A 22,141-nucleotide genomic window follows, 5' to 3' on the forward strand; every position below is an offset into this window, starting at 1 on the left:
CTTATGCTTTATCTAAATAACCATCCGATAATAAGAAGATAAAACGCACAGACGTTCAATTGTACATATTCATGAGATAAATTTTCTATGTTAAACGTATATATTCGAATTATTTTTGTAGACAACACAAAAAGTTATAAATTTATTTTTAATTAATATATTTTCGGACTGATAAGGTGAACAAAGTAAAGTACAATAATCTGTAAAGACAATATGTTGGTGTACTCTTAATTTGACCTTTTACTATCTCTGCTATGACTTGGTTGATACGATGTGTGTATTCACGGTTCTGTGGCAATACTCGTAGATGGCTTGTTGAAAGGTAAATTGTTATTTGCACTTCGGTATTTAACCACGCCTCTCGGGCACACCTTGCCATGTGTGACTGTCTATTCGGATCAGTGAATTATAAGACAAGGGAGCATTCAATACACATATTTAAAATATATATTCAAGTTGGTGACAAATAAAAATTGATCGCCGTGGAATTATTTCATTATGTTTGGTGCTATTATTTATTTGAATTCAAATAAGTTAATTTACTAAGAAATACACAATTTTCGGTTAAAGACGGGAAACTTAAATCATATGTCCGATTGAAATGATTAATCATTTACACCTTTTGTCCTTGATTGATGTCTAATAAAAAGGAGAACTTAGAATTTATAAATAGCTTTACCAAAGTATTTTTATTTGTCTTTATTAGGCATATAAATGAATGAGAACACTTAGATTTAGACTTTTTAAAAGCCACGTATAAATTAATAATTGGAACTCACTGAAGATAACTCTACCGAAGCGGAATATAATATGAACGAATAAAGAAAAAATATTTTTCTACTTGAGAAGTTTAAAAAAATTGACAGCAAATTTAAAGTCTTCTTGGAATGGAATCGAAAAATTACGAATAGATATTCTTTATTAAGTGTGAAAAACGTCAACCAAATTAAATCATAATCGGGGACGTCCTTATTAAAATAGTCTTCGTCTCACAACGTATAATACTTAATAACTATTTGACCAAAGATGTTTAAAAACAAAAGACAACGAATTTAATGTCATCTTTCCCTATTTTTGAATGTAATTATAAGTCTGTTCAACTGGCAAGAATACCCCTAAAGCGGACAAATATCTGACAAGCAGTTTATTCTTTAAATTTGCTGTCATTGAATATCAAGAAAGAAAACAAATCCCGAAAATGATTTGAAACTTTAATACTCAATAGCTTTCCTAGAAAATATTCACATCCCTCGGGGATTATTTGTGTACGTCCAGTTGCATATGTCGGAACAATTGTGATGATGACGAATTTCTTTCTTTATTCGAGAACAATCTAATTGATATATAAATCTGTGATTTTACTATGTTCATAACTTCGATGAACCAAAGCAAGTTATAGATCGACCTGTATTTAAATCAAATTGGTCCTCTTCTTCTTCTTCTTTTGGTATACAATAGTCTATCGAATTGGATGATTACATACTGTTGGTATACGTGGACTAGTCTATTTACAAAACTTGTACCACAATTTGCACAAAATGTATGTTTCTTTCTTATGTTCAATGCATACATGTATATATTTTAAATTGCGCTGTAGTTCCGTAACTTTCTATCCGGGCGTATAAACGAATCGTCGACAAGTGCGCACATTTTTTTAATCAACATTTCTGGAATGATCCAACTATGTCCTTTACTATTGACAACGAGTAAATATAACATTTTCCCAGAGACATATAATACAATTATATGTCTCTGATTTTCCCAAATTAACCCTTGGAAAAAATACGTATATTTGTATATCTTCAATTTTTTTTTTTTTTTGTATCAATTTTTTTTTTATGAATAATATTCTTTACACCAGAAATTTTATTTATAAACAAGCGTATGAGTTAAGTAATGACTAGTATATTATATCACTTTCGGACACGCAAGACAGAGATGTACCGGTATATTATACATGCACCTGATAGTTCAAAATGGAAAGTTATAAGTTATCGGCCGTGTACACTGATCAATACCTACAGAAGTGAAACGATGCATGAACTTGCAAGCCCGACAGGAAATCGCTTGAATACCTGGACGTGTCACCTTACACCCCTCACAATACCTTTGGGAGTAATACCTTAAGCCATGCGGGTGACCAGTGGAGCGAAGATCCTAATTTATTTGAATAAAGTATATTACTTTAAAGAATTATGAACGAATTAGATTTTCGAAAACAATTTTCACGGAACACTTATTTATGATTTGAACTTTGACTTTTTAACTAATTCCAATATTAACAGTTTAAAAATAACAGACTATATGGTTATTAAAAAAATAAGAACATTTTCCGTATCAAGTTAGTTAGTCAGATAAAACAACCGTACGATTGACAAGATATCGACACGTAATTAAGACTACATCGGTTACTGTAGTTTTGTTTCTTTGTGGTTTATAGACATATCGTGATTTTTATTTGGACAAGATAACAAAATGGCGGAAGGGATAGAACTGATACTCAAAATTTAAAATCGATGGTGATCTCTTATCTAGCGGAATAAAACTTTAATATTTATAAATTTGAGCATTTTTATACAGAATGGACATAATATCAATTTTTGATTTTTTTGCGAAGTTTCCCTTTAAGCAAGGGTGATAAATGCTAGAACACACCCGCGAAATCGCGGGCATCCAGAGCGTGGTTTAAAGTATGTAAAGTGTTGTAGGATGAATTTTTGTAAAAAAGAAATGACTTGAGAATTTCAGGAAAGGTAATAAAAGTTATAGGTACTTGGGACAGGACAATTGTTTTTAAACCCCTCCTCTTTTTTTCCCAAAATTTCCAATTTTTTGTTTTCTATTTATTTCAATATGAACATACGTTTAGTATGTTATGAACATACATTACTATAAATAAAGTGTGTTTGCTTTTTACTATCAATTCTCAGTTAACTAATCCATCAACGGCGGTCATATATATTTTATATAGACCCTCTTTATTTGATATACTTAGAGACCCGATGAATGAGGGTCTGGATGGGGGGTCTGTTATTCTGTAAACATTTAATTTTCACCCCTTTTTTCTCTAATCTTCAAAAAAATAACCCCTTTTTTCTCTAATCTTCAAAAAATTAACCCCTTTTTTTCTCTTATCTTCATTTTTTTTGCCCGTTATTCTCTAATCTTCATTTTCTAAGGGCATTGTTCTTTAATCATTTGACCCCATCCAAATCGTCATGAATTTTTGTAAAAGTTTTATTACTGAAGAATTGCTTTTTACTGTCAACCCAAACTTTACTAATCGATCCACGGCGGTCATTGGCATATTATATAGACCCTCTCTATTGAATAAACTCAGTGACCGCCGTGTAGTAAACTTGAAAATGATAGCAGATAGCAAATACACGTTATTCACAGTCTTTGTTATGTACAAAGTAAACTGGATGTCTAGTCCGACTTAAAATTTAATCCAATGACGGAAAATATCCGGACGCAGTTTTTTTCGTTTTTCTCCCAAAATAACACAAACTGAATAATCATAAGAATGGATGACAAATGTGACAATACATGGTACCTTTAGGACACAGAGGCATGATGATTAATTTATTGTGGAAGGAAGAGAAGCGACACACAAAATGAGGTCTTCTCGTTTAATAATATAGATAGAAGATAGATTAGAAAATAGATAAAAAATGTTAATTCGGCTGTTGTCTGCTCTATGGGCGGGTTGTTGTCGCTTTGACACATTCCCCATTTCCTTTCTCAATTTTATTAAAACAACTTTTTTTCCGGTGCGTAGAAATACCACAAATTTTGATTTTTTTTTTTTACAAACTACAAGACCCATAAAACAAAAACACTATAACATGCTGAAATAATACATTCATGTACAATCTGTATACACGTGCGTAATTAACGGGTTCTGGTTGAATGAACACGAATGTCAATCGATTACACACAGATGCGGCACGTGTAAAATATTTAATAACACTGTCATTACTAAAGATATGATTACATAATTTGAAATTATTTATTTATTTATAATAGCATAGTCTACTTTTATACTTTTATACTTCATGTCCTTTGTGCCAATAATTTATATCTTCCCATCCAGTCCCTAGTGCGTAATATTGAGGTGGCCATTTGCGGTATTTCTACAGACGTCTTTATTAGGCGAGTGACATTTTCAGAAAAGACGCTTAGTTAGTGACTTTAATGCACCCACCTAACACACAGCTGAATTTTTTATATGTTATAGTATAATATCTGAACTTCCTTTTTTTGGTCGGTCGTAAAGAAATCGTACGGTGCAATTTTTGTAAAAATTGAATTAAAATCGAGAAATAATTCCAAATTGAAAAACGACCAACAGTGTTGAAGCGTGAAAAATTAACATGTAGCTTTATTTTCTGTTGTCACAATGCAAAAATTATGTACGTTTAACATGTCATGTATAAAAAAATACTTTTTGAAAATAAAAGAAGTAATTTTTGCGAAAAAAAAAAGATTTTTGTAACATTTTTGGAATTTTTTATAAAAATGGTGCCAATTTTCATATTTTTTTTCATTTTTTAGATATTTTCGGCTTGAAACCCAAGTTAATGATGTTCGTATTATTCAAATGTTCATTACTTGTTTAATACATATCGTTATCACTGTATTATTCTGGATTTTATACACTTTTACACACTCCCCCTTTTCAATCAAATTTCCGAAATCGCTTTCTCTGTTAACTTCCCTCAAGTTAACGGTGTCTTACCGATTGTCCCACTTTTTGAAATTACAGGTAAAAAGGTAGTGAAATTTTGTGGGACCTAAACGCTTCGAAAAAGAGTATGAATAACCATGAAGGCAATTTTTTTTGTACTAATATTACGCAAAGTATTAAAAAAAATTCAAAGGATCGTAGAAGCTACATTTGTAAGACGTCAACGTAAATTTTTCGGGATTGTTTAAATAAATGATTGTCGTCGTCGGCGGCGGCGTCCACAAATATTCACTCTGTGGTTAGAGTTTTTGAAATTTTAATAACTTTCTTAAACTAACCTGCATTTCTACAAAACTTGGACAGAAACTTGTTTATGATCAAAAGATAGTATCCAGAAGTAAATTTTTAAAAATAAAATTACGGTTTTTCCGTAATTTTCTTATAAATGGACTTAGTTTTTTTGCGGGGAAATATTACATTCACTCTGTGGTTAAAGTTTTTAAAATTTTAATAACTTTCTTAAACTAACCTGCATTTCTACAAAACTTGGACAGAAGCTTGTTTATGATCAAAAGATAGTATCCAGAAGTAAATTTTTAAAAATAAAATTCCATGTTTTTCCGTATTTTACTTATAAATTGACTTAGTTTTTCTGCGGGAAAACATTACATTCACTCTGTGGTTAAAGTTTTATTTGCTAAGTCTAATATCTTGCCTGCGTACGTGCTGTCCTTGGTCTTTTCCTTTGGTTTGGCTTGCGAGCAAGTTTCTCATGTTTTGGCACTTTAAAATCTATGCACGAAGACTTAGTCGTGGTTTGAACGGATTTCGTGTCAATCAACAGTCTCCGAAATAGTCTTTCTCGCTGTTCTTGTTTTTTCGAAAACCAACAAAAATAAAATTCAACGCTTTTTTTAGTGAGTGATCAGATTAACTGTTAACTTGAAAGTAAATTATAAATGGTGTTTCACCGATTCTTTTTTTACTATGGAACGATGCAATTAAAGTCTTTTGTAATAATTATATCTAGAGATATGAAAATACGAAAGAATTATATTCATCTTAATTTTTGAACTAAGAATAATACTAAAATTTTCATTGAGCGAAATTTTAATAAAATACGAAAATCTATACAAAGAAAATAATTACGATATTTTTTTATCTATTAAGTTAATATACCTTGCTCAATCTCTGGAAACACTCCTCGTAGTTGAAACGGTGCTTTGATCCCCAAGGACGCCATATTTTTCAATCATATATATTTTTGAACGTTTTCAAATGAAAGACAAGACAAGACAATATTTTTTTTGAGTCTCACCTCTTATAAAACATTTACATAATATTACAATTTCCAATATAAAACAAGAGCCACTCTAAAAAGAGTTATGAGAGACTATAAAAAATGGTATATACATTTACATTATATAAACACGTAAAATATAAAACATAAAACAAATTAAAAGTATACAAATTTTAAGAATATAAATAAACATTTTCTTTTCAGTAAAATATCATAGCAGATTTTGGCAGTATAAAAGTAAACATTTTCATCACTAAATAAAAATACAAATTTATCGTCATCTGACATACTATTAAAATCATGACAAAAAGAATTAGCATGAATAAACAACACAGCACGAAAATCTGCATATAGTAGACATTTCAAAATTACATATTTCTCATCTTCAATAGTATCATTACAACTAAAACATATTCTTTCATTAATATATAGGTAAGTTCTGATACCGGCCCGTTTCAATTTTAAGGGGCGCAACACCACAGCGAAATTTTGCAAAAGCACTTCTATATTTCTCTGCAACAGCTTACAAATGTAATTTTCTACCTTAAATTCTGTTTTAAATAATTTATAAGTACGTAGTTTGGCATATTCATTCGAGACCAACTTATAATGCCATTCAGTTTTATATAAATCACTAGCTAAGCATTCTAAATCCTTAATTACATTTTTAGTTAACTATATATTACAATTACAATATGGTTCAAGATTATACTCTTTAAACTTAGTCATTACTCTGAAGCACCAGTAAGTTTTTAATTGGCTTATTTCCATACTTATATGACCACATAAATGCTCTTTTGTTCAATCTATCATTGTCCATTTTACAAAATCTGGACCATAATCTAAAGCTGTCCATTGCTTTCCATTGCATGGAACCCAGCCCATATCACCATACAGAGATAAGTTTGGTGTATACTTTCCTAAGTCCATAACAAATCTCATCGCTCTGTTTTTAACGGCATTTATGCAAGAGAATTCTCTTGTTCCCCATATTGAGGCACCATAATAGATGACTGACCATACAAGTGTGTCAAAAAGCTTTGTATAAGTAGAGTAACGAAAACCACCATTTGATTTACATTTTGCGATCAATAACCCAAGAGCTCTACTTGCCAACTTGGCAATAGCTTTTGCCATTAAATCATAATTTAGAAATTCTGTAAGATTTAAACCAAGGTAAGTATATTGTATTTCAATTTCAATATTTCATTACCCAGCATAAATGTATAAATAGACCTTGGAAATGAAGGTGGTCTAAAATGAATAATCTTAGATTTACTCAAATTAACACTAATATCATTTTTATGACACCACATATGTAAAACATCTAAGAGCATCTGTAAGTCTGATTCATTTTCAGCAAGTAAAACAATATCATCAGCATAGAGCAAAATACATATTTTCTCTTCCTCTATCGGAATACCAACATTTAAACTTTTAACCTCATTTACTAAATTATTAATACAAATTTTGAATAAAATGGGCGATAACACACACCCTTGCTTTAAACCACATTGAACATCAAACCATTGGGTTAAATTCCCATTAACTTTAACACATGACTGTACTTTATGATATAAAGATTTTAAAGCATTCAACATTTTACTACTAATTCCTATTGACTCAAGTTTACAAAATAACAAAAATCTGTTTACAGTATCATATGCTTTTTTGAAATCAATAAAAGCTGCAAAAGTTGACAGTTTACACATTTTTCTTGTTTCAATAATACTTGTAATTGTTGACAAATGATCAATAGTACTACGATTAGATCTAAAACCGTTTTGTTCATCATTTATAAAACTTAGTTCATCAAGCTTTATAGTTAATCTTGAATTCAGTACTTCGCAATACAGTTTATATGAAGTTGGCGTCAATGTTATTCCTCTGTAAGACATCGGGTCTCGAGGGTCGGAAGTCGAACTCTTCGGTATAGGGGTGATTATTCCTCTACTCCATAGCTCCGGTATCATTCCTGTATTGTAACAAATGTTGAACACTTGAGTAAGGGCGCTTATAGCTGTCTGATTTGTATACATCTCCATCGGAATTTCATCACAACCAGGAAATTTTCCCGCTTTTGATCATGACAATTTAAAAATATTGAGAACTTCTTCATTGGTTATTTCACTATCAAGAATATCATCGGTTATTATGCAACTGTTGACATCGTTTTCGGTAGCTTCATATAAATTTCCAGAATTTAACATATTTGAAAAATCATATTTCCATTTATCTAAAACAATTTTCGGATCGGTGCATATTGGATTATCTTTCATTTTCATTTCCATTGGAATACTTTGCCTGTTGTTTCCTACTCCAATTTTCCCGATTTTCCTCCCAAATTCTTTTGGATTATCTTCTAAATTCTTTAATTCATCTTACATACTATACCAGTATTGGCGTTTGGAACGTTGACACGCTTTATCTTAGATGCTCATAAAAAATAACAAGATTGGTATTGGCAGGAAATGGCGACAGCATTTATTAACAGATATGATATATGTACTGTTATATGAAATGCAATTTGTGATATGATATATGTACTATTATATGAAATGCAATTTGAGATACATGTAGATATATGAACTAAAATTAACTGATAAAAATGCATATGTGTCTTTGAAAATGTTATATGATGATCGCCGAATATGTTTGAGGTGGCAGACCATATATGAAAAGGGGAAGTTCAAGATAAGCTATTAACCCTGGAAATCAGAGGCTAATGCTATCATACGATTACAATAAGTCTGTAAACTGCAAATATGTTATCTAAGCGCAGCGAAATCTGCCAAATTGGCGGTGCTGCGACAATTTTAGCCTATAGTTAAAATTTTCACAGAACCGTCAACCGCCAATAAAATTGGGGGGAGCTGCGCATAGCTGTGCCATTTCAAGCAAAATTTGATTAAAATAATTTTCTGATAAATGAATATGCCATTATATGATATAAATTGTAAATTAACAAGCAACTATTTGAATTGATATAAAACAGCCCAATAATGTCGATGTTTCGTTTAACTGTTCACTAAGAACATATATAGGCAACTAAAAACTGTCAAATAGATATAGGAAGATGTGGTGTGAGTGCCAATGTGACACCTCTCCATCCGAATAACAATTTAAAAAACGTAAACCATTATAGGTCAGTGTAGGCCTTCAACACGGAGCCTTGGCTCACACCGAACAACAAGCTATAAATTGCCCCAAAATTACTAGTGCAAAACCATTCAAACGGGAAAACCAACGGTCTAATCTATATATATATAATGCAATGTTTGAAGACCGTCATTGCAGTCTTGGCAATAAAACTCGAGACCAAATCAAGTTGTAACAGGCAAATCAATATGATGAAAGTAACCTAGTTTGATATTTTAAATATATCATTTCACAATGTGCACTGTAATATAGCTGTGAGGATCTTCCAATCTTCGCATTAGAATATTCTTCACCTTAGAGATAGTTAATCCATCGGTAAAAACAAACCTACCATCAAATTTTCACTTCCGACCTTTTCAAAGCCAAATTACCTCCTCCCGGTCGTTGTCTTGCTTCTAAAATCACATTCTTAATAATTGACGACCTAACAATCCAAACCCTTAAGGAGAATCGGCAATAAACACACAATTAACTGGGAATTCGTATATGTAACGCAAATACGCACCCGCTTTCAAATGTCCTAAATATTTTATTGGATAATCCATCACAACACAAGTTCTCTCATATATAGATATATGAAGATGTGGTATGAGTGCCTATGAGACAAATATCCATCCAAGTCACAATTTATAGAAGTAACCATTATAGGTCCATACCTATGTTGAATGAGTTCGACGAACAACGAGAATGTTTAATACCTAAAACATGTAGAGATCATATTTTGAGTATTACATAGAAAATTGGTATTTAGTCAAACTAGCTAACCATCAAAAGACAAAATAGCGGTCCACCTACTACAAGTCTATCTGGCAAATAGCAAAGCAATAAAAGCCACTGGACAAACACATTTGTCTAATTGCTCAGGAAGAATGTGTATAGTTGTATATTATTTTGAACTGTTTTACCTACTGACAATCTGTGATCAACTGATAACGTGCCTTGCTACAATTTGCGTGTAAATTTGAACTATATTTATTTATTTAACTTTCAATAATGACACACAATGTACAGTGCATCATAAGCCTAATTGGCTGGCTGAAAATTACTTGTATATATGAATGTAATTGTTTGTTATAATTCAGGTTGCACTTTAATATTAAAATACTCTATTCTATAGTTAACCCTCTACCAAACTGATCGGTCTTAGTTGAAACCAAATGAGTTTCTACATATTTCTTGTAAATTTTGACAGCAGTCTTGTTTAAAGCATGATTTGTAGACCATGTATTGCTCATATTTTGAACTGTCAAATCCCCAACCATATAAAAAAGACCTCGACAAGCCACCGAAAAACAGCCTGGAATATCATAGCTTTGTATGCAGAACTTCATATACCTGAATATATTGACAAATTACGTCCCAATATCTCTCTTTAAAAGTCAACCTACTGTCCATCTGAAGCAACCTTGAACGCTCCAAACCAACGCTTACTGTAAATTTTGAGTAAAGTCTTCACATAAACATATAGCTTATTGTAAATGCTTAAGCCAGATCAAGCTGATCGATGTGTACGTATTGTTGAATTAGCAAATCCTAATTTAAAATATATGCAGTAAAAGCACAATGTCCTGCAAGGACATAAGCCATACATTGGCAAGACCGAAATCTTTCCCGAAACTGTTTAACAAATGTAAAGCCCGTGTAAACTTTTCGTACTATCTACTTCCAAATTGTGTATTTGAAAGTCTATTCCAGTTTCGAAATGACCATATGAAAGTTATGTGTGGTATGATAAATGCTTCCGGTCCCAATGTACGGGATCGGATCACCCGAAAACGAGACAGAGAATCTGCAGCTGCATTACTTGAGCCTGGAATATACAACGCTCAAATCTGAAATTAATTACCATTAATAACAATACTAGAGGACGAATCAACATCCTTACTAACTTTGATATTTGCTTGTTAATCATCAAATATAGTGCTTGGTTTTGATATAATCTTAATAAATAATAATAAAAAAAATTGCTGCTAAATTGAGAGGTTAGAATTATCTTTTAACAAATTTTTTTAATAAGATTAAAAGTATCTGATCCCAGTATAGCTCTTGATTGATTTTACATGATAGTCATACGAATTTACGTTAAATTTATTTGCGGTAGTTTAATTATTTTTTTTTATTCCCCGCTTTTCATATGATAACCTTAAGCCAAAAGTAAACCCCTCAGTCGGAGCTAGGAAGCTACACTTTTGTATAACCCCAAAGTTACATTCTTTTAATATTTTAATTCAGTTGTGTTTATTGGAGCCCACCCTTTGTCCAATAGATGATACATCAGTTTGGATTCGAAATCAATGCAATCCAACTTCTATACAAAATTAAACATAAGATTAATATAACAAAAATTCTCAATTTGATATCTCTTTAAGATCAATTGTAATAGCATTTGCTAAAAATTCACTTCATATTTTGCCCAGTATACGAGTTCGTATTGACGGGATACTGCAACGAGTTGCTTACACGTGCCTTAAATCTCGGTCTTAACAGAGGCCTAGTTTGCTTAAATCTTACATTTCTGCCTGCCTTCAGGAAAATAGTCTTGTATGGGGCACTGAATCATAAGTGGGGGTTCCTCAAAGCAACTTAAACAAGAATGAGTATAAGCACATGAATGTTTCCCGCATGCACCTGGGTAATTGAATGCGTACCATTTTAAGCGCCCCATTCTTAATTCCATTACCAATACTAGACGGAGGATACATATTGAGTAGCCATAAGTCAGGGTCAACAACAGCCTAAGAACCAGCTGGATCCTGTGACATTCTGAGACGAAATTTTTCATCGTACGACTTCCATCCTAGTGCGCACCACTTAGCGCCTAGCCGTATACTATGTATGTACTTGCGTAAATCTTTTGTGTAAATTTCTGTTTTGTTTCTGTCTTGGTTGTATTCCGGGGGAGGAGAGTTACTGACTATCTTTTCAGGTATAACTGTGCCGACAGCACTTTCTAAAAATTACCCGTTCTAACCAGTAAACATTGCAAAACATACCCTGTTCTAAACAGAAATATTGAAGGGAAAAAAATCACCTTCTAGACATGCTTAGAATGCGAAAATGTATACCCTGTTCTAGACACGCTTGTAAAATGTATACCTTATTCTGGCCAGAGACCTTTATTTTCTAGAATAGTTCAGAAATATAAATCCTGTCACCAAACAGTTTATCAATGCAAGCAAAAAACATACGTGTTTCAATATCCAGTATCCAATCTGTTCTTTTTAATTCAATTGTTTAAAAATTAAACCTGTTCCCGACAGCAGGGCAAGAAAAAGCAACCCTGTTCTAATAGCAAGACATGAAAATAAGGGGCCTGTTTCTGTATCACATTCTTACATATAAAAATAAAGGAAGACCCCCCTATTTTGGGGGGTATCACAAGTCCTGTGAAATAACGACTTTCTAATTATCCACAGAAGAGGCCTCTGAATAAGCTAATGGTAAGGCCAGATCAACATATTCGCCTGAAATATTTTACCTTATCGACATTTCTTGCAAGCTTATCTTTTGTCTTACTACACGGAGATGGATTTTGAAAAACTGGAAAATTACCTGATTATCATCAGCAGAACTAGAAGTAGCGGTCGTGAATACCGGAGCCATAGTAAGTCATAGACATAACCTCTGACCTGTGTAAAGTTGTTGCTACTGGACCCTCTATATATATGTTAACACTCGAATCTCCATCAATGTTTGAACGCAAAATAGTTTTCTAAGCCTATGTAGAACACATTGTCGCCTCTTCCTACCAGATACCTTGAACATTTAAAACTGAAAAAGACATGCTATGATAAATTATGTAAATATGTATATGAACATATAAGAATTAAATCAATGCAAAAGAAAAAAAAAGAAAAAAAAAAAGAAAAAGACCAACGCATTTGCTGATTCTGCTGTGGCCGATCGTGTCTCAAAGCACGAGAACAAAATGAATATAAGATTTGCCAATGCCAATGGCCCATCCATCGTAAAGTAAACAATATTTTATTTTGTATTGATCAATAATCCAGCCATCTTAACTTTTAACGTGCTTCTCTAATCAACCAAAATAATGATAAATTTAGATTTAGAAGTTTGCTCTAAATTTGAACTAAATTCAAATTGTCAAAATTACGGGGCGCCGAATGGGACTCTTGTGGTTTTGTACTCAAAATTCAATTTTGTACGGACAAAAGTGACTTTTGTTCAACAAAAATGAGTTCAGTTTAACAAAATTTGTATCATACTACAAATTTGAAATTTTGTCATACAAAATTATCTATCAGCGGACAAAAGTCACTTTTGTCATGACAAAATTCATTTTTGTTACACAGACTTGACTTTTGTTACCTAATTTGAAAATTAAGCGACAAAAGTCAATTTTGTATTTAAATTAGTTTAGTTTGGTTTCTGTGAACTAATTTGCATACAAAATCGACTTTTGTTACACAAAATTGACTTTTGTTACACAAAAATTACTTTTGTTACACAAAATTGACTTTTGTTACACAAAATTGACTTTTGTCTCAACAAAATTGACAAAATTGACTTTTGTCTCAACAAAATTGACAAAATTGACTTTTGTCTCAACAAAATTGACAAAATTGAATTTTGTCTCAACAAAATTAACAAAATTGAATTTTGTCTCAACAAAATTGACAAAATTGAATTTTGTCTCAATAAAATTGACAAAATTGAATTTTGTCTCAACAAAATTGAAAAAATTGAATTTTGTCTCAACAAAATTAACAAAATTGAATTTTGTCTCAACAAAATTGATTTTTGTCTCACGAAAGTCAATTTTGTCTCACGAAAGTCAATTTTGTCTCACGAAAGTCAATTTTGTCTCATAAAAGTCAATTTTGTTGTTACAAAATTGAATTTTGTCATCACAAAAATGAATTTTGTCGTCACAAAATTGACTTTTGTCTCAACAAAATTGACAAAATTGACTTTTGTCTCAAAAAAATTGACAAAATTGACTTTTGTCTCAACAAAATTAACAAAATTGTCTTTTGTCTCAACAAAATTTACAAAATTGACTTTTGTCTCAACAAAATTAACAAAATTGACTTTTGTCTCAACAAAAATGACAAAATTGAATTGTGTCTCAACAAAAATGACAAAATTGAATTTTGTCTCACAAAAGTCAATTTTGTCTCACAAAAGTCAATTTTGTCTCACAAAAGTTAATTTTGTTTCACAAAAGTCAATTTTGTCTCACAAAATTGAATCTTACCGTACACAATTGACTTTTGTGATTTAATTTCCATATCAGGTAACAAAAGTCAATTTTGTATGCAAATATGTTTAAGACAAAATTGACTTTTGTCATGACAAATATGAATTTTGTCTACAAAAATTAATTTTGTCATGACAAAAATGAATTTTGTCTACACAAATGAATTTTGTCATCACAAAATTGAAGTTCTCACAAAACAAGTCTGTAGCACATAGTTTTGTAAGACAAAAATGATTTTGTTATGACAGAATTGAATTTTGTACAAAACCACAAGTCCCATTCGGCGCCCCGTAAAAATTGCATATCGGAAATAAAATGTAGAAATAATTCGATGTAGAAGTAATCTATTTTTTTTTCGGAATGACGACAAAACTTGACCATGCCGTCTGCTAAAAATCATAATTTGCCATGACCCTTCGACAATTGTATCCATCGAGTCAAAATAAACGACAATTAAATCCTTGATAAATATTATTTGAAACAGTTTTAAAACAAATAAGGTTTTTAACAACTTATATGTCAGATTGGTTCCGATTTTTTAGAAGATAAATCTGGCTAAAAATGCGTCTGCTTTTCCTAAATGTCGACGTCAAAAAGGAGGATTATGGGTAAATCAATCACTTGCAAAGATCGATATTTCAACTAGAAACCAAAAACTATTACTTGACGATGTAGTATAACGACGGACAGTGGTATGAGCACTACCGATAACTGATTTAAATTTTAGATTTTAAATCATTTTATCGAAATTTTTCCTCTTTTGGACATAATTATGACGTAACGCACTTTTATTACAGGTTGCTTTAATCCATATTTTTTCGGCGCTACAAACACAATTCCATAAACTTCATTCCACCATGGTTTTTTTTGCATCTACGGCGTTTGTTATTAAATTCATCCGTAATATATATGTTTTACGCGGAAGTTTACTTGACATCTCTGTTTTTACCACTTTAACAAATTCACAATACATTGAAATGAATTGAATGAAAATTTCCCAAATACATGTAGATTTCTCATATTTCTCAACTGGCTTCAATTATTAAAAACAATATATCTTCATTGTTCTTTATTTTTCAAAAGACATCTTGGTTTTGTTTGTTTGCCACACTTTATTGTATGAGGTTAGTACCATCACTAATCACTCCTAATTATTAAAGATCGATGACCTAATCAACATGATAATTGGGATTCAATATAATGATCGGTCATGCCTGACATATTTCATAAAAACGGCGCGTGCCGATGTAAACTACAATAACTTCTGAAATATTAAATTGATTTTATCAGAGACATATTATATGTCTCTGATTTTATCAAAACAAAAATTATGAGACGAAGAATTAAACTATCTATTGAATGCATACCTTCACCACTCACAAAAACATATATTTCATGTCCTGAGTGCACTTTGTATGTCCTGATTGCACTCAGGAGGTCCTGATCGGTGTTTAGACGTACCGCTTAAATTATCTTTCAAAAAGCGAATTTAAATTTCTATCTTTAAAACTTGTATATCAGATAAGATTGGCAACATGACAAGACATACTACAATAAACATTGGTCACGCACGTCATACTCCGATGTAATATATATATGGACGTGTTTAACGACCTTGACTGGCTATACAGCCCTTGCACGGTCTCCGATGTAAGACATGTGCCGTTACAATGTCATAGCCAGTTTTACGCATCAGCGCACACAGGTTTGTCGAATAGGCCAGTTGATTGGAGGAAAGTTACCTAAAACCACGCCTACCTTAAACTAATACTCAATCAACCGCCTTTCACAGAAACATAATTCAAACATGGATAAGGTTACAGAGATCTGGTTGCGTATTCCATATTTGAAAACAGTTTAGATTCTTTATTCAAACTTAGAAGTATAGAATATGCCCGTAATGCAAGTTTCGCAATTTTACAATAAATGGTATACAACATTTTCACCGACCTAGTGAGGCAAAAAATAAAATAAATAAAATTTGAAAATTAAAACTCTTTCGAATTGGTCTCTATTCGTACAAAGAAATCACCAGCAATCAAATAGTTATTTCACCTGTATGCAATCGCAAAAATAAATCATTTAGTCTTTGATCTAGATGCAAAAGACGACTATGCTCCTTACATTAAAAACAGTCTACTGATACTCCAAATTTCATAGTGTATGCCCAGAGACATATATGTGTATATATGTCTCTGGTATGCCTAGGAACAGTATATCTAAAGTTTATGTTCCTGGGGCCTGGTTTTCGAAAGTATCATAAGATATGTCATAAGATATATCTTAGGACATATTTTATGATCATCTTATGACTATCATATGATATGTCATAGGATGTAAATCAGAGCTGTCTTAAGATAGTCATAGCTAGGATGCTCTTATGACTGTCATAAGTGGACATTATTTTCTATTATTTTAAATAATGATTAAAAAATGATAAAAACAAAAATAAAAATGAAAAGTATGAACATAATAATTATTACCATTCTTATTATTTACGAATGTTTTATTTTTTTTCATTATAATAAACATAAAATTTCATACAAAAAGGAATTGAAATATGAGTCGATAATTGTTTAAATTTAGTTTGTGATATATAATAAATCTTGAACTTCGCGTTAATCATCACATGCATTGTTATTTAATTGTAAATACTTTTAAGATTCGGTACATCGAGTACCCGCTTAATGAAATGCCCGTGCAAATACTATAATTACCAGGAAAAAAATAATATGTATATGTATTATACAAAACCACGTGTTAGAAAAGAATTCCAAATTGTATGTCGCAGGAGATTCAAATTTTAATTCACGTAGTTGAGAAAAATAAAATCTTTACTATTTAACTAACTGAGAAACACAACAAATGTTTTTTATGCAATTAACATGAAATTTTACATTAAAAGTAATTAAAATTTTAGTTCACAATCATAAGACCATCATAAGTCATGTCGCGATGGGTCTTAAGTTTACAACAACAGTTATGACAAATCGCAACTTGGGACACTTTCGAAAACATATCTTACGACTATGACATGTCCTAAGACCATCATAAGACATGTCTTAGTCATAAGATACTTTCGAAAACCAGGCCCCTGGTGTATGCAGAGCTTGGCAGATACCCCATTACTGTGTCTGTAAAGTTGTAAATGATAAATTTCGAGAGAAGACTTCTTAATGGAAAAGAAAGTAAAATTTGTTTTGTATTATTATACAAACTTGTGTTTTTTATTATAATGAAAACAGAAAAGAAACTAAGTGGATATCATATATAAAAAAAAATATTTTTGATAATTGCGGTATGATTATGTTCAATATATGGAATACACACTTTGATGATAAATGGGTGTCAAAATATATAAAGCAAAAACGCAAAGACCAGTTTCAACAAGAATGCTTTGCTTTTGTTGCAGAATCGCATAAAACTTTATGTTATCATTTTTTTTTAAAGAATTTACAATTTGAAAAATACTTTTCATTCTTACCGTACAAATTTATTTATACATTATGCAAATATAGATGTGGTAGTCACCACTTGCCGATTGAGTCTGGAAGGTTGCAGGGTTTACCGAGAGAAGACAGAATTTGCCGTCTGTGTGACTCAAACTATATTGGTGACGAGTACAATTACATTTTGAATTGTGGAACATTTAAACTAGAAAGAAATTTTTACCGAACTACTGTTGGTCAAACCCTAATATCTATAAATTTGATCAACTGTTTAACTCATCAAATATTGTAATATTAGAAAAACTATTTAAATTTATTAAAGTTATACATGTGAAAGTCAGTCCTCTAAGTTAATTTAATTGCATCGTTCACACATGCATGTAATAATTGTACCTTATAGTAAGTTATGTTTATGTATGTTCTCAATAACTGGTAATTGTAGTTTTATGAGAAATAAAGTATTCGTATTCCTTTAAACTATTAATTACACAGCATACGTGTAAAACACAAGTGTCTATAATACCATTCATCCGTCTTTGTAAATGCAAAACTCTGGATTCTCTTTGATATTTACCTTAGAGATCACAAAAAACAAATCTAACAAGACTTTCAAAGGCGTTTGAGAAAAATGAAACAAATAAAATATTTTTTTGTAAACAAGTAACACATTGAAGTTGGAAATTTCACCGAATGAATGACATAAACTTTAAAAAAAATCAGTGCACATCTGTCTAGTGGAGAAAACACGCAAATCGAGTTACGTAAATGAAAAAGAATAAGTATATTGATAATAATTATGATTTCAATGTCATAAATACGAGTTATAACTGGAAAACGATATTAAACACGATTCGTGATTTCCCATGTACATGTATATAGATTAAAACAACGGATTTATATTTTTTATATTTAAATTAAATACTGAAATACACAGGCATGGCTCTGATCCTTGGCAGTTCAGCGAACAATATTACATGAAATGCACGATGCTATTGATCATAAAGGTGATTCAAATTGGAAAAAAATCGGCGCTGGACGTTAAGCTGGGGTCACACATTCACGATTTTTATTGCCGTCCTTGACAGGACCATTCCCGATTAAAATTTATCAAAAGTCTGATCAAGATCCTATGAATCGTGGATGTAAATTCAAACTTTAAAAATTTAATCACGACAACAATCAGATATTGTTCAGGAAGCGTCGATATTCAACCGTTTCCAAGCGAATTTATCCCGACAATCCCGTGCTAAATCCGCTTCTAATCCGATTTTTATCTTTCGCCAGGTAAAATTCGACCGAGTCTGTCACGACTGCGTCCCGATTCTACCGAATGTAATCCGACAGAGATCAGATAGTGACAAGACAGTGAACCGACGCTGACGGAAGTTATCCGTTCGAACAAATTTCTCCAGATCATTCCCGTTCCACAGGACACCGTCCCGAATACACCGAACATTGTTAGGAATTCGATCCGATACAGCAGAATCTGTCACGACATAGGCACGATTGTAATACGACTAGACAAAATCGGCTGAGTTTCCCCGAATGTTACGGGACGCACCTAACTGTCGATGTGCTTTGCCGAACTATTCGGACCCTTCCCGACCAGTAGGAATCTGTTACGAACTAAAACGACTGCGTTCAGACAATAATAGGACATTCCAGATAATTGAGGATACTAATCCGACTTTTTCACTTTTCGTGTCGTATCGCTGTCTGATCTCAAACGGGAGTAATAATCGGCAATGTGTGAACCCCGCATTACGGTTTCTATCAATCATTTAATGATAATAAAAGACTTTTGAATGTAAAAGTATGACTGAAATACCTTAAATTTATTGTAATTACATATTTTTATTTTTCAAATGAAATTTTTATTAAACTGCTCCAGACATGATTATAAGTAATCATCAGTCCATTGCGATATTTCATAGCTCTTTAACAAATTCCGAAAAAAATAATAAAAGAAAAATAAATAAATAAATGTTCCCATGGGAAAAATATAACTTCCCATGGGAAGAATTATTGTTCCCATCGGAAGAATAAATGTTCTCAAGGGAAAAAGGTGTTCCCATGAAAAAAACAAATAGTTCCCTTGGGAAATTTAGAATTTTCCATGGGAAGAAACTATCTACTAATGTTCCCATGGGAAATTCTAGTTCCGATGGGAGCTTTAAAATTCCCATGGGAAAAGTACCTTTTCCGATGGGAACATTAAATTTTCCCATGGAAACTTCTAATATTCTCATGGGAATTTAAAAATTTTCCATGGGAAATGTACTTTTAATCAGCTGTGGTGACAACAGTGACATGTTGGGACATATGGGGAAATTTTATTTTTTTTTAATTATCTATCACTTGGCCAAAAAATATTTTTGTTATCTTTTAAAACAAGAGTCAGATTTGCCAATTCTGGAATGGCAAATTTGTCCCGCACAGTGTTTAATAAAATTACTCTGTTCTTATGACTCATTAGAAACGTATTTCACTTGACCCATTTGCTTTTTTTCGTGGTACTGTGAATTCGTAGTCTTATTATATCTATACGTAGCCTAAATGAATAAAATATTGGTATATGAAGCGAGATGATGTATCAAATATTTTTCCTTTATACGTTTTCAAGACAAAACAGTCAACTAAAACACGCCTGAACATAGAAAGGTGTACTCAACTTTTTCTTTTCGATTTGATTTTTGCCAAAAACCTGTTGCCGGGGGCAGAGTTGCAGATTAATGCTTTAAAATAAGCAATCTTTTATCGTTCTGTGGATTTTTTTCAGTGGAATTTATGCTTATGCACAAAAAAGATTCACATGTATTTGCACCTACCATAATCGAATGCTTTGTGAGACTTTGTCTTTACTTCAAAGTTTACAAATATCTCAATGCTCCATGTATATACGTACATAAGATGCAACCTGCATTTAAATTCAAAGCTCATAGAAACAGATGTAAACAATTCAAATATACCAACTTGATCATTCATATCTACTCTAATAAAGAATTCCATTTCTTTTGTTTAATTCCAATTGAATATTAGCCTGCTTGTAAGCAACAACTATTTATCAAGGAAATCATGATAAGAAATGGTATGGGATATCGCATTAGCTGGACGTTATATACTCTATATGCAGGCGCTGTTGGCATGTTGCTACAATAAACATGGAGAGTTCACAATTGGGAAGCTGAAATCATCTCTTTTGTTTTAAAGTTTTGTTCACAACCGACCCTCATTGTCAGTTTCTATGTAAATGTGTAAATCAAGATATGAGGGAAACGTTCCTGTATCTGTTTTATCATGTATTTCAAGTTCGATGGGATAGATGCTTTCAACATAGTAACCAAACTTTGAATTATTTAGTCAGAGGACATCATCAATATAGCGGAACGTGAAGGTAAAGGACAATGCAAGCTTCTTTCTATTCTTCTTAAATGAATATCTAAATGTGCCAGTTCAAGGTCAAGAATCCCGTTAGTTATTTTCTGTATTAATGTATAAGAAAATTTTTAATTGTTCAGTGCAAACTCCTTTTCTCTGTAATTCAATCACAACTTTTTCCAAACTAGAGGCAATAAGAAGTTCTCATGTAGAAGATTGTATCGTCTTTTGTTTCAATTCTACGTTTATCAATACAAATATCTTTTCAACTAAATAATACTTTTAAAACAATGTAAACAACACGTAAATAATGTCATATCTCCGAAGCGCCTCTCAGGATTTACTTTCACCAGGAACGCCCAAAGTCGAATATTTGAAAGCCAAGAATGTAAAAGAACCGAAACATAGAGCTTATAACCAAAAAGGACAAAAAAATAACCACTACATGAACACCATGTGGAAAAAAGCGATTGCCGAAAAGACACCTATCTATTAAAGTCAAAATAACGAGGATGAAAGAAAAATAAGATCACCGTAGGACCTTCAAATATGATTAAAACTCATACCGTATATATTCAGCTTTAAAAGGCCCCGACATGAAAAACGTGAAACAATAAAAACGAAAAAACAAGCGGACCAATTCATAACAATACAAATAAGAAACAATTCATAACAATACAAATAAGAAACACTAAATTACAAAAACCTGACTTTGGAAAACCAATAAACGAAAACCAAATATGACAGACATGAACCATCGACAACCACTGAATGCAAGGCTCTTAGCTCAAGGAGGGCACACACAGAATGTGGAGAGGTTAAACATGTATACTAGTGTTAATATCCCCTAACCTCGAACAATGGTGTAACAACTAAACAAGCGAACTATAAAAAATGGTTAGAAATGGCGTGACTTGTTTGACCAATACGAAGCATTTATTACT

General features: G+C 31.8%; 1 long non-coding RNA gene across 1 annotated transcript; it reads right to left on the reverse strand.

The window, feature by feature from the left end:
* Positions 1-8,261: 8,261 nt before the first annotated feature.
* LOC134714196 (uncharacterized) lies at positions 8,262-15,909 on the reverse strand. The gene is made up of 3 exons (XR_010106509.1): positions 15,738-15,909; positions 12,702-12,920; positions 8,262-8,426 (listed from the first exon to the last, which is right to left on the reverse strand). It is a non-coding gene; the product is annotated as an uncharacterized LOC134714196 (long non-coding RNA).
* Positions 15,910-22,141: the final 6,232 nt, after the last annotated feature.

The sequence above is a fragment of the Mytilus trossulus genome, chromosome 4 (assembly GCF_036588685.1).
Source record: "Mytilus trossulus isolate FHL-02 chromosome 4, PNRI_Mtr1.1.1.hap1, whole genome shotgun sequence".
NCBI classification, from domain to species: Eukaryota; Metazoa; Mollusca; class Bivalvia; order Mytilida; family Mytilidae; genus Mytilus; species Mytilus trossulus.